Source organism: Setaria italica, chromosome IV, assembly GCF_000263155.2.
Source record: "Setaria italica strain Yugu1 chromosome IV, Setaria_italica_v2.0, whole genome shotgun sequence".
NCBI classification, from domain to species: domain Eukaryota; kingdom Viridiplantae; phylum Streptophyta; class Magnoliopsida; order Poales; family Poaceae; genus Setaria; species Setaria italica.
Genome location: NC_028453.1, coordinates 14,098,948 through 14,112,127, shown reverse-complemented (window position 1 = coordinate 14,112,127; position 13,180 = coordinate 14,098,948).

Here is a 13,180-nt window from a genome sequence, read left to right as displayed (position 1 = left end):
GTCCAAGGATGCTTAACGTCAGGTCCACTGCCGCAACCAGTGGATGGCTTATTGTATTGTATCATGTTGTTTGGGACTTTAATTTAAATATGTGTATTTGGATCTTCATGTTGTTGTATTGTACCATGTTGTTTGGATCTTTAATCGATTTTCACGCGTAATCCATTGTCAAGTGTAATCCATTTTCATGCGTAATACGATGCAGATGGACCGGCAATGGATGTATAATGCAGATAGGCGGAGCAAGGCGTTTATTGATGGCTTGCATTATTTTCTCGAAGTGGCTAAAGCGAACAAGCCAGAGAATGAGTTCGTATGTTGTCCATGCTTCCAATGCAATAACAGGAAGGAGTATTCAAAGGATTCCTGGGGGACTATTCACAGCCACTTGTTTAAATACGGTTTCATGCCTAACTATTTGGTTTGGACCAAGCACGGTGAACTAGGGGTTGTAATGGAAGATGGCGAGGAGGAGGAGGAAGATGACACCATTCCGGACTGGGTTGCAAGCCAAGCTTTTGCAGGTACTACAATGGGCGAGGCTGATGAAGATGAGTTTGCAGAAAATGGCCCTACTGATGACCTTGATCAGGTGATACGAGATGCATACAAAGATTGCGAAACTGAGAAGGAAGCAGCAAAGTTGCAGCGCATGATAGATGATCACCAAAAATTGTTGTACCCAGGTTGCCAGCAGGGCCATAAAAAACTAGGTACGACACTAGAATTTGTGCAATGGAGGCAAAAAATGGTGTGTCCGATAAGGCATTTCAGGGGATGTTGAACATTGTCAAGAAGATTCTCCCCGAGAATAATGAATTACCGTCCACAACATATGAAGCTAAACAGATTATTTGCCCTCTCGGATTGGATGTTCAGAAGATACACGCATGCCCTAATGACTGTATCCTCTATCGTGGTGATGAATACGAGAAATTGGATGCTTGTCCCGTCTGCGAAGCCCTGCGGTATAAGATCAGGCGAGATGATCCTGGTGATGTCGAGGGGCAGTCTCCCAAGAAGAGAGTTTCCGCGAAGGTGATGTGGTATTTCCCTATAATACCACGCTTGAAGCGCTTGCTCAGGAACAAGGCGAATGCTAAGTTGATGCGATGGCACAAAGAAGACCGTAAGAAAGATGAAATGCTGAGACACCCCGCAGATGGGGCACAGTGGAGATCAATTGATAGAACATTCCCAGACTTTGAAAGTGAAGCAAGGAACATAAGGTTTGGTTTAAGCACTGATGGATTCAATCCATTCGGTGAGTTGAGTAGTGGCCATAGTACTTGGCCTGTGACCCTTTGTATGTTCAACCTTCCTCCTTGGCTGTGCGTGAAGCAGAAGTTCATTATGATGCCGGCGCTTATCCAAGGCCCAAAACAACCCGGCAACGACATTGACGTGTACCTAAGGCCGTTGGTTGATGACGTTTTACAGCTCTGGAAGGAAGAAGGTGTATGTGTGTGGGATGAGGATAGACAAGAGATCTTTAATCTACGAGCAGTGTTGTTCGTAACCATCAACGATTGGCCTGCATTGAGTAACCTTTCAGGATAGACAAATAAGGGATATCGGGCATGCACCCACTGTTTAGACGACACAGACAGCATGTACTTGAAGCACTGTAAGAAGGTTGTCTATATGGGTCATCGTCGATTTCTTCCTGCTCACCACCAGCTAAGAAAGAGCGGGATGCATTTCAAAGGGGCGCCAGACCATCGTAAAAAACCTGCACACCGTAATGGAAAGCGTGTGTTCGAGATGATGAAGGATGTAAATGTAGTCTTTGGAAAGGGACTTGGTAGCCAACCTGTTCCGAACGACGATAACGGACATGCACCCATGTGGAAGAAAAAGTCAATATTTTGGGAGCTACCTTATTGGGAAATCCTAGAGGTTCGCAACGCAATAGACGTGATGCACCTGACGAAGAAATCTTTGCGTGAACGTGCTAGGCTTCATGGGTGTTTATGGAACCTCAAAAGATACATTGGAAGCACGACAGGACCTGAAAGCCATGGGGCAACGAGATGACCTACATCCGGAAAAGAGAGATAATGGACAGCACGACTTACGTCCTGCCAGTTACACTCTCAGCAAGGAAGAGAAGGATAGCATGTTTGCATGCTTGAATAGTATGAAGGTCCCGTCTGGGTACTCCTCGAATATAAAGGGAATAATAAATATGAAACAAAAGAAGTTTACAAATCTCAAGGCTCATGACTGCCACATGTTGATGACCCAGTTGCTTCCGGTTGCACTGAGGGGTGTTCTACCAGAAAATGTCCGGTTGCCGCTCGTAAAGCTATGCGCGTTTCTCAATGCGATTTCGCAGAAGGCAATCGATCCATCCAAGCTATCAAAGCTACAGAACGATGTGGTGTAATGTCTTGTCAGTTTTGAGGTGTTATTTCCACCATCCTTCTTCAATATTATGACGCACTTACTGGTTCACCTAGTAAAAGAGATTGGTATTCTCGGACCTGTATACCTGCACAATATGTGGCCTTTCGAGAGGTTTATGGCAGTCCTAAAAAATATGTTCTTAATCGTACCCGTCCAGAAGGAAGCATCGCCAAGGGATATGGAATAGAGGAGGTGATCGAGTTTTGTGTTGATTTTATTGATTCAATTGACTCGATTGGGGTTCCAACTTCACGCCACGAGGGGAGGCTTCGAGGAATGGGCACCCTTGGAAGGAAATCAAGTTTGAGCAATGATACTGATTTGTTCGACAAGGCACACTACACTGTTCTACAACAGTCATCCTTTGTGTCTCCGTATATCGAGCAGCACAGGCAGATGGTAGCTTCCAAAAACCCGACCAAATCCGATGCTTGGCTTACCCATCATCACATGGAAACTTTTCCCTCCTGGTTGCGCCAACAACTTATGGGTAACTCTGAAATTCACCCACAGCTTGCCTGGTTAGCCAGGGGACCTGCTAGCACAATCGTCAAATTCCAAGGCTATGAGATAAATGGTTACACATTTTACACGAGAGCCCAGGACCAGAAAAGCACGAACCAGAATAGTGGTGTCCGCATAGATGCCATGGACAGAAATAATAGCAAGGAGTCGTATTATGGTTTCATACAAGAGGTATGGGAACTCGAATACGGACCGCTGTACATCCCTCTATTTCTTTGCAATTGGGTGAAACTAACTGTCGTCACCAAAGATCAGTACGGAATGACAATAGTAGATCTGAGCAAGACTGGATACAGTGATGACCCATTCGTACTTGCCAATGATGTGCATCAGGTGTTCTATGTGAAGGACATGTGTAGCAAACCCAAGAGGAATTCAGAAGAGACATGGGAGCCAAAGTGCCACATAGTTCTTCCAGGTAAAAGAAAAATCGTGGGAGTCGAGGATTAAACAGACCAATCAGATGATTATGATCAGTTTGATGGCATGCCTCCATTCGCCGTTGAAGTTGATCCAAGCATCCTGCTATCCAAAGAAGAGGCTCCGTACTTATGCCGCGATCATGATCAAGGAACTTTCGTGAAGAAGAAATTTTACAACGTTGTATTGTAATGCGTTAAATGTACATGACCTTTGTGTATTAATTGATACAATTTGTAATTTACCCTATGTATGATTTCATGTGTTCTTAAATTTGTTAGGTGAAGATTTTATAGATAAACATGAACAATGTTAACCACAAACAAACATGGATTTTTCTGCGCATTGAAATTATTTAATTGAATAATTTCTTGATCACAGCAATGCAGTAAAATAAATATTTTAGAGGCTAAATGAACTGGTATAGAATTCATGATTAATTCATACTTATTGTCAATTTACTCGTTAATTAAATATATTTTTTTTTGTACAAAATCTGTAAAGGTTTTGTTTTTCATCCTGAAATGCAGTGAAAAGATAAAATAAAATCCATTTCCAAAAAATAGGCGGGAGAAGAAAACTAGAAAAAAAGACTTTTTGTCTCGGGTGCTAACAGCAACCGGGACAAAAGGCCTCCCTTTTATCCCGGTTGCAAACTGCAACCGGGATAAAAGGGAACTTTTCGTCTCCCGCCCCGACGTACCCTTTTATCCCGGTTGCCAACTGCAACTGGGATAAAAGGCCCCCCCCCTTTTATCCCGGTTGGTGGTGCCACCCGGGATAAAAGGGTACGCTCCCAGCCCCACCTGGCGGGGGCACCCTTTTGTCCCGGGTGGCATTACGAACCGGGATAAAAGGGGGGGGGTTAAAAGGCACTGTACTCCCTTCTACCCCCACGCCAGTTACACTTAGCCAAATTTTCGCCAAGTCCCGCGCGTTCTCCGCCGTCGCCGCCCGTCCGCCTCCCTCGCCGGCCGCCGCCGTCGTCGTCCCCCATTGCGACGTCGACGTCCCCCATTGCACCGTCGTCGTCCCCCGGCCGGCTTGCCTCGATCCCCTCCTCGTCCGTCGACGCGCCCGGCCCCCGGCCACCTCGTCGCCTCCGGCCACCGGCTCCATCCTCGTCGTCGGCTCCATCCTCGTCGCCCCTCGTCGCCGTCTCGTCGCCGTCCCGCCTACGCCGCCGCCGTCGTCGTCGCCTCGGCCGCCATCGTCGTCGTTGCCTCGGCAGCTGCCGTCCTCGCCGCACCGGCCGCCGCCGTCCCGCCGCCCGGCCGTCGCCCCGCGCGCGAGAGGTCCGCCGCCGCGCCGGGAGGGTTTTTTTTAAGTTAGAAAATTAAGTTATATTTTTATGATAGATTTTTAATTTTGATTGTTAAGCTAGAAAATTAAGTTATATTTTTCAGTTAGATTTTTTAGTTAGTTTGTTAAGTTAGATTTTTAAGTTAGAAAATAAAGTTAGAAATTCGTAGGATGCACCGCCGTCCCCTCCGCCGTCCCGCCGCCGTGACCGCCGCCGTCCCGCCGCCCGTCACAACCTAGTAGGCACCGCCCGTGGTTCCGGGGAACCGTCCCCGCCTCCGCCGTACCGCGGCCGTGACCGCCGCCCGTCACAACCTAGTAGCCACCGCCCGTGGTTCCGGGGAACCGTCCCCGCCTCCGCCGTCCCGCCGCCCGTCACAACCTAGTAGGCACCGCCCGTGGTTCCGGGGAACCATCCCCGCCTCCGCCGTACCGCCGCTCTGACCGCCGCCGTCACAACCTAGGCACCGCCCGTGGTTCCAGGGAACCGTCCCCGCCTCCGCCGCCCTGATCGCCGCCGTCACAACCTAGGCACCGCACATGGATATTGTTAGAAATTCGTAGAAATTCGTAGAAATTCGTAGAAATTCGTAGAAATTCCTAGAAATTCGTAGAAATTCGTAGAAATTCATAGAAATTTGTAGAAATTCGTAGAAATTCGTCAAAATTCGTAGAAATTTGTAGAAATATGTATAAATATTCCGGACTTTGTAGGATTCATGTTATTTTATGATTTCATTATATACATGTATGATTTCGGACTTTGTAGGACTTTGTAGAAATTTGTAGTAAGACGATTTCTATGACTGTCATGTATGATTCCATGTATGTTTCCATCAATAGTTGAAATGGCAGACGATGAGACCGCAAGGTATATCATGGAGCAGATAATCGCTGGTGATGGTAGTGGTGACAACGTTCCACTATCATACATGGATGAAGAGGGCACCCAGGCGGACATGTTCCTCAACATGTCCGCCGATGGGAATGAAGAGCAACAGCCGCAGCAACAACTTGTCGTGGTGGAAGGTTCCGGTGAGGTATATATAACCATTCTTGTATTGTTTCACGCCACCGTTACTACTACGTACTAATTAACGAATCTTGAACTGTTAGCCCTCCAGATCGACACAAGGGCAGAAGACCCGAGGTCGTACAAAGGTGATGGAAGGGAGGCTTGTCATCACGGAAGTGACAGAAGAGGGCAGGCCGGTTCCTCCCGAGAAAGTAGCAAACAAGTACGTGAGTCAGATCGGGGCAATCGTCCGGGACAACATGCCTATCAGCATCAGAGAATGGAAGGGCAGAAGCACTAATCAGTACGCCCTTCCAGAGACAGAAAAGAATATGCTGTGGGAAGACGTGAAGAGACATTTCACATTCCCCGAAGGATATAGTGAGAAGGATGTCAAAGCGTGGACGCTTAAGAAGATGGCTACTCAATTCCAGACATTCAAGAAGATGTTGGATACCCACTACATCAAGAAGGGCCGAACTCCAGACTTCAACGCGTGGCCAAAGTTGAGGGACCACTGGGATGCATTTGTTGAATATAAGAGGAATGAAGAAGGTGTGAAAAAGATCACGACCAACACAGCAAATGCTAGTCAGAAGGGCTACCATCATCATTTGGGGCGAGGTGGGTATGGCTCAGCAATTCCCAAGTGGAGGAAGATGGAACAAGATCTGATCGAACAGGGAATCGTACCTGCAACTATTGAATGGCCCGAACGATCAAAAAAATTAGTACTACGCTCATGGAGGCTCCCTAAGCCAAGAGGATGGGACGTTGATTTTTAATGACACAATACGTGAGAAGGCCGAACATCTCATGAAGAACATTAAAGATTCTAAGGCTAGGAGGTTGAAGGTGGACTGAGAAAATGATGAGCTCACATTGGCCCTCGGTAATCCAGAGCACCCAGGACGTTGCTGAGGGTTCGGGGTGGTTCCGTGGAAGTTCGCTTTCTGAGGCGACAGCGCCTCGTACAGAAGCCGGAAGCGAAGAAAGGAACATATCGAGGAGAGCTAGCGGCAGATGCTAGAACAAAGAATGATGGATGAAATCAATCGGCGGGTGGCCCACGCAGTTGCGAAGTTGGCCCAATCTGGAGCATTGCCGAATCCTAACACCGCCAGCCCTTCTCAACGCCTCTTGAGCAGTTGTGCTTCTACAGGGGTCCCCGATGCGCAGACGCCCAGGTTACCCGTGGAGGAACAACAGTTCCCCGTGGATGCCATCACACAACGGACCTCATGTGAGCTACATGCACCGGTCGGCAACCTCACTATTAAGGTATACTTATACATAATATTTATGCAATCTTGTCAATTGATCCAGGCCTCGAGATCGGAGTTCAACTTGTTTACTTCTGCTATATGTACAGGTAGCGTACGGGAGTGCGTTAGCAACCCTGGCGGGGCAGAGCAGTCATGGCATGGAAATTCCAACAGGCTACGCCAGCGTCTGCGTAGAGCAAATAGTTGATCCCCAGTATGAAGGTCTAGAGCTCGACTTCCCGGGAGGCGACGGGGAAAAGACATTGGCAGATGCGCTTCATGGGATCATTCTATGGAAGAAACGCTACATCATTATTCCCGGCACGGAGCCATCTCCTCAGACCTCAAGACCGCTCCCCGTAGATCCCCAGCAGCGACCTTCTCCTCATACCTCGAGACCGTCATCTCCTGCTCCAGGACCGTCCCTTCCATCTATATCAAGGTCTCCATCTCCACCACATCCTGGTGCTGGGAGCGACGACGACAATAACAACACCCCTCCCCGATCACCGTCGCCGGCACCAAGAGCGGCCCCCTTGAAGGAACCTGCACCACCACTAAAGAAGTCACGAGCACCGCCTCCCAAGCAAAGACAGAGAAAGAAGAAAACAAAGGAGTCTGAAGTGACTCGTAAGGAACGCTTTGAGGAAATGTCTCATGCAGAACAGTGGGCAGAAATCCAACGAGAGGCCAGTGAGTGGTTCAAGAAACAAGCCGAAGAAAAAAAGGCAAGGGAGATGGAGCCACCGCCAGTAAGTCGGCGAGATTTAAACTTTTTTATCAGGATGGAAGAAGGAGCCAAGAAAAGGATACCACTCTTGTCAAACTATGAACGGGCTCTAGTAAAGGCTGATGAAAAGGATAAAAGGAAAGGAAAGTCATCTTCCAGCGGTCCAGTCCCCGACCTCAGCCATTTATCAAAAAAAGATGCTCAACGGGTAAAAGCAATGCCCTTGGATCAACAAGCAAATGTATTGAAGTTCATGGAAGAAACAGGTCTGGGACTTGATGAATGCATAGGGCAAGTTGACACGCCAACTGCACCGCCCCCTGAGTCGAAGTGGCCTTATGAGCTAGGCAAACCTCTAGTAAAGCCTTCATTGGTACGGAAGCTATCAACAAAGATGTACGCATTCCATCAATGGTACATGATGGCATCCACCGACTCGAGGGAGATGATTGGCATGAAGGTAAAACCGATAGATTTTCACGGTGAAGGGGAGAAAGTGCTGTGGCTAGACTTCAAGGATATATACGAAGTGTACCATCATGATGCCCTGGACGTCTCTCTGATCAGCGCTTGGATTCTGTAAGTGTCCGTTTATCTCTACATGTAAATTTTGGCGTGCGTCACCGTACTAACTTCATCTTCCATTTCATGTAGGATGCTAATTCAGACATGCCGCCGAGAGGCGTACCTACATATAGGCTTCATGGATCCATCTGTAGTTAACCAACAGATACAATTAGCGCCGGAAAAAACCTTTGCGGAAATATACAATTTCCTAGACAAACAAACATTCAAGGATTTCATACTACTTCCATACAACTTCAAGTAAGTGTGTGTATACCGTCTACTTTCGATGTCTTTTTCCTTATCTCTACATGTTAGTTAGCTCTAATATGCATGAACATTTTACGCACGCAGCTTCCACTGGATCCTTATTATAATTGAGCCTGAAAGAAGCCACGTCACTGTCTTCGATTCGTTAAGGAAAGATCCGGTGGACTACCAAGAATTGCAAGACATGCTAGGCTTGTAATAATTTTGGACCTTTATCTCTATGCAAAAATTTATTTCCTAAATTTTATCCCTGTTACACTATATCATTCATTATTCTAATCCGCAGCGCATGGAAACAATTCATAAGGACACACAAAGGTCCATTCAAAGAAAAACTTACATGGAACACAGACTTCCCGGTACGTATGCAGTCTGCACATTTATTACATTGTATAACACGAATATTTCATAACTTATTTTTTTCCGCACTGAAGTGCTTAAGACAGGAACCCGGGAATAATCTATGTGGCTACTACATCTGTGAGCACATGCACAGTTTTATGGGACCCAAGGGACCGAAGATGACACCGCACAACTTTAAAGTATGTAAAATAAAACTATTACTAGTTAATTATTTTCTAGCTCCTTATATGTATTTGTTCATGTAACATTCACAAATTTCCAAATTGTAGATGTTAAATATTCAACAAGGACTCTTGAAGGAAGAAAGAGTAGCGGCAATATGTGAAGGTCTCATTGGATTCATAATGGACGAGATGGTAAATCTAAAAGGAGAATTTTATTACGATGGACGACAATTAGACACTCCGATCAGCAATACCACGATGGGAAGATTGTAGGAAGATACTTTGATTTATTTGTATATATAATACGCGCTAATTATGATCGATTTGTACTAAGCTAGTTGAATTGTGTATATGAATTGTGTATAAGGATTGTGTATATATATAGTAATTGTATAATTACAAATCCCATTCGTTTAAATACTAGTTGATTTCGTTCTAAAAAAATCTCAACTACTAAAGGTTAACAAATTAAAAGGGCCGCGGTACTACGTATAGGTGATGCATGCATGAAAAATTCAGGCGTCACGGCAGTGCCATGCAAGCGCCATTTAGTCCCGGTTGGAATCCAGCCGGGACTAAAGGGTTACCCTTTAGTCCCGGTTGGTGACACCAACCGGGACTAAAGGGGGACCTTTACTCCCGGTTAAAAGACCCGGGACTAAAGACCCCCCCCCCTTTTGTCCCGGTTGGTTTATCCCGGATGGATTTTCGAGAGATATGCACCCTACCAACCGGGATTAAAGGCCAATTCTCTACCAGTGTGAGGTGGTGTTTGGATCCAAAGTTCATGGGTTAAAGTTTAGTCCCTAAAGTTTAGCCCATAAAATTTAGTCTTTGTCGGGTGTTTGGATCCATGGGCTAAATTTAGTCTTCCTTGAAGTAATGACCGATTTGCCCTCATTTATTGATTCTATGCACATGCATGCCTCAAATTCATTTATTGACTCCATGCACATGCAAGCCTCAAATTGGTGTGCTCTCTATGCACATGCATATGCACGCCTGAAATAGTTCACTTGAATCTGTCCATGCACATGCACATGCATAGGCGTCGGCCGGCCAGGAACACGCTGATGTTCCTGCTGGTCTCTCAATATTTTACAATCGTTCAAGTACATAATCGTTCAAGTACACAACTCAGTGGTCCTAGGCAATACAAGAAATCAAATACTCTACGATCTATTATACAAACTTGAGGCTATTTGATCACGGAATGCATTCATGTTTGTATCTTCGTCCCTTGATTGAGTACTTTGTGTTGGGGGTTGAGAGGTTGATGCTTCATGAGGAACATAGTTCTCATCACGGTCACAACGATCAAAGTCCTTATCCTCCATATGACTCTCTCTAATAAAAATATGAAGTGCCATACATGCAACAATTATCTAGCTTTGCTTTGGCATTGGATAACTTGGCACTTTCAGCAAAATCCGCCACTACATCTTAAGAACTCCAAATGACCTCTTGACGCAATTCCTAAGAGATGAATGAGAGAAGTTAAAGGTCTCTTTCATACCTTTCGGCATCGGCCCATGCCTAAACTTTGGAAGATGGTACTTCGTTCCCTTGTAAGGTGCAAGATAACCAGACCGATTGGGGTATCCAGAGTCCACTAGATAAAACTTCCCTGCAAATACTAACATTATTGTTACAAACAAAAGCTACAACCAAAGTGGCATATATACTGAATGTGCAAACATAAGCACAACATACCAGGAGAGGGATGTGGGAACTTGTCTTTGTATTTGTCCCTTGCATCATTGAAAACTCTCATGTCATGTACTGAACCAGGCCAGCTCGCAAGAACAAATGTGAACCTCAAGTCAAAGTCACAGACTGCAAGCACATTCTGTGTAGTGAAGCCCTTTCGATATAGATGTTGCACCACCTTGTTATTTGGCACGACAACTGGTATATGAGTGCCATCTATTGCTCCTATACAATTGTTGAAGTGTGGAGAGAACCTAGGATCCTGTAAACTACGGTGCATTGTTCTAAATTAAGGGTCGATTGGCTTAATTATGTCAGCTGCTAGCTTTATAACACACTTCAAAACTGTGTCAAAATTGCGGTGAATTGTATCTAATGATCTCTCTAATCTGTTCTGGGCTTGTCTGACTGACTGAGGTGCACCAACCATCCAAAGAAATATTCCTAAGGCCTCTACTAAAGAACTCGTTGATGTGGACTTTAGGCCATATGATTGCATCAATAGATCATGCAGATGATCAAACAGTTATCTACTCATTCTAAACATGTTATAGCATTGGACACCATCTGCTAGATTTCTCATCACCCAATCATGGCCACTTTCAACCATCTTTCTCTTCTTAGCTTTATGGAAGTAAGTGTCATTTTACATACCAAACATAAGTAGATCCTCCGTGAACTGCCTTTCATATTCGTTATCCTCAATAATGAGCCTGAAGAGCTCATCGTCACTTGAATCACTATCCACATCCATATCCTGAGATATAATAGATAATTAAAATTAGTTAAATTCATTTCTATCAACACATACACTTCAAACCAAATTCAATTCAGCCAACACATCAGTTCAAAGCACATTCATTTCAGGCAACACAAACAGTTCAAAGCAAATTCATTTCAAATCTAGGTTCAAGTAGTACAGACAGTTCAAGTCATCACAAAGGCATCATCACAAAAACATAATTCTAATCTAGGTTGTGCTGCTTGCCATATCTCTTCAAGAAGGCCAACCTTCCTTCTGTTGTAGATATGTTAATGAAGAACTCTCTCATTGGCTCATTTAAGCAAATCTGGGAAACAACATAGTACTCCGTACTAGTTTCATCCACCCCACACTCTAAAACCAATTTCTGAGCCTGCTTAATGGTGTTGGACAACTGAGCCTTCCTATCTTGCCTAGTACAGACAGGTTGCTTGATGTATTCATTCCTTTCAGCTTGCTGCTTAGAAGAGAAATTAATGTAATCCTTCATCATTTTGACCATTGGGCTTTTGGACTTCTTGCTTGGACTTGAAGCTGTTGTGCTAGTACTACTTGTTCTCTTGCGGCTGCTTGTACTCATAGGACTCTGTGTATTCTCTGGAGGCCTCTCCTCCTCAGGCTTTTCATGCTCTGTGGTTGTTTGATCATCTGTATTGGTGTGTCCTGCAATAAAAGAACCTGAACCATCCACAACTACACCATCAAATATGCGTTCAAGCATTGGTAGATACTCTGGAGGCCCATGCCTTAGTTTCTTCCAATCTGGATGCTTCTGCACATGTAGTAATTGATGTTAGAAATTGATCGGATGGTTTATTACAGCCTGCACATGTACTAGATCAAGAAATACCTCTGTTGCAGTCTCCCACCATTCCAAGCTTGCAGTAGGCCACCCATTTTCATCATGGCTTAAGCTACTGTTGGAATGGATATCTTTTATGAACTGATACATTCCCTTGAGCTATCTAATTCTATTAGCTATATGTTTCCTATCATGCCTGAGCCCTGACCTGCAGTAATACTTTTCTATGATGAGCTTATACCCTCTTGCTGTCATACTCCCTTTGATGTAGTTACCCATTTCAATTTGATCAACGAGTAATTGACACAGCAAGTTGTTATTGTGCTCTGATGACCAACTTCCTCTGTCAAATTTATTCTACCATATGCATCATAAGAACACGCATATGATATTACTCTAACAACAATAGTGAATTCACGCACTTGTCTGAGATCAAAGGACATGAGACTCATACCTGATGGCTTGGAAAAATTTCTTTGACTTCATTGTCGTCAACATCGTCATCGTCGTTGCCTTGCTGTCCACAACGTCGACCTGAGCCATGGCCTACAGATGCAGCAGGCGCCGCCGAAGAAGCTCCACGCATCCCACGGCCGGCGGCGGGAACAGGTGGCAACCGACCGCGGCGGCCGCGACTGGACGGCAAAGATTCACCGCGACCTGCTATGGCTCCGCCACTGCTCGGAGCATTGCGTAAACCCAGTGTGCGAGAGCAACCTCTTTTGCCACCGCGCGGTTGAGAGGGATGAGGCCCCATGCTCTCGGATGCAGCCAGTGTGCCGGACTGCAATATCCCCTGATAAGCCGCCATTGAGGACCAGTCATTCGCCTGCGAGTTGAGGTCGAGTGCCTCAATGCCAATCTGGGGACCATGGACG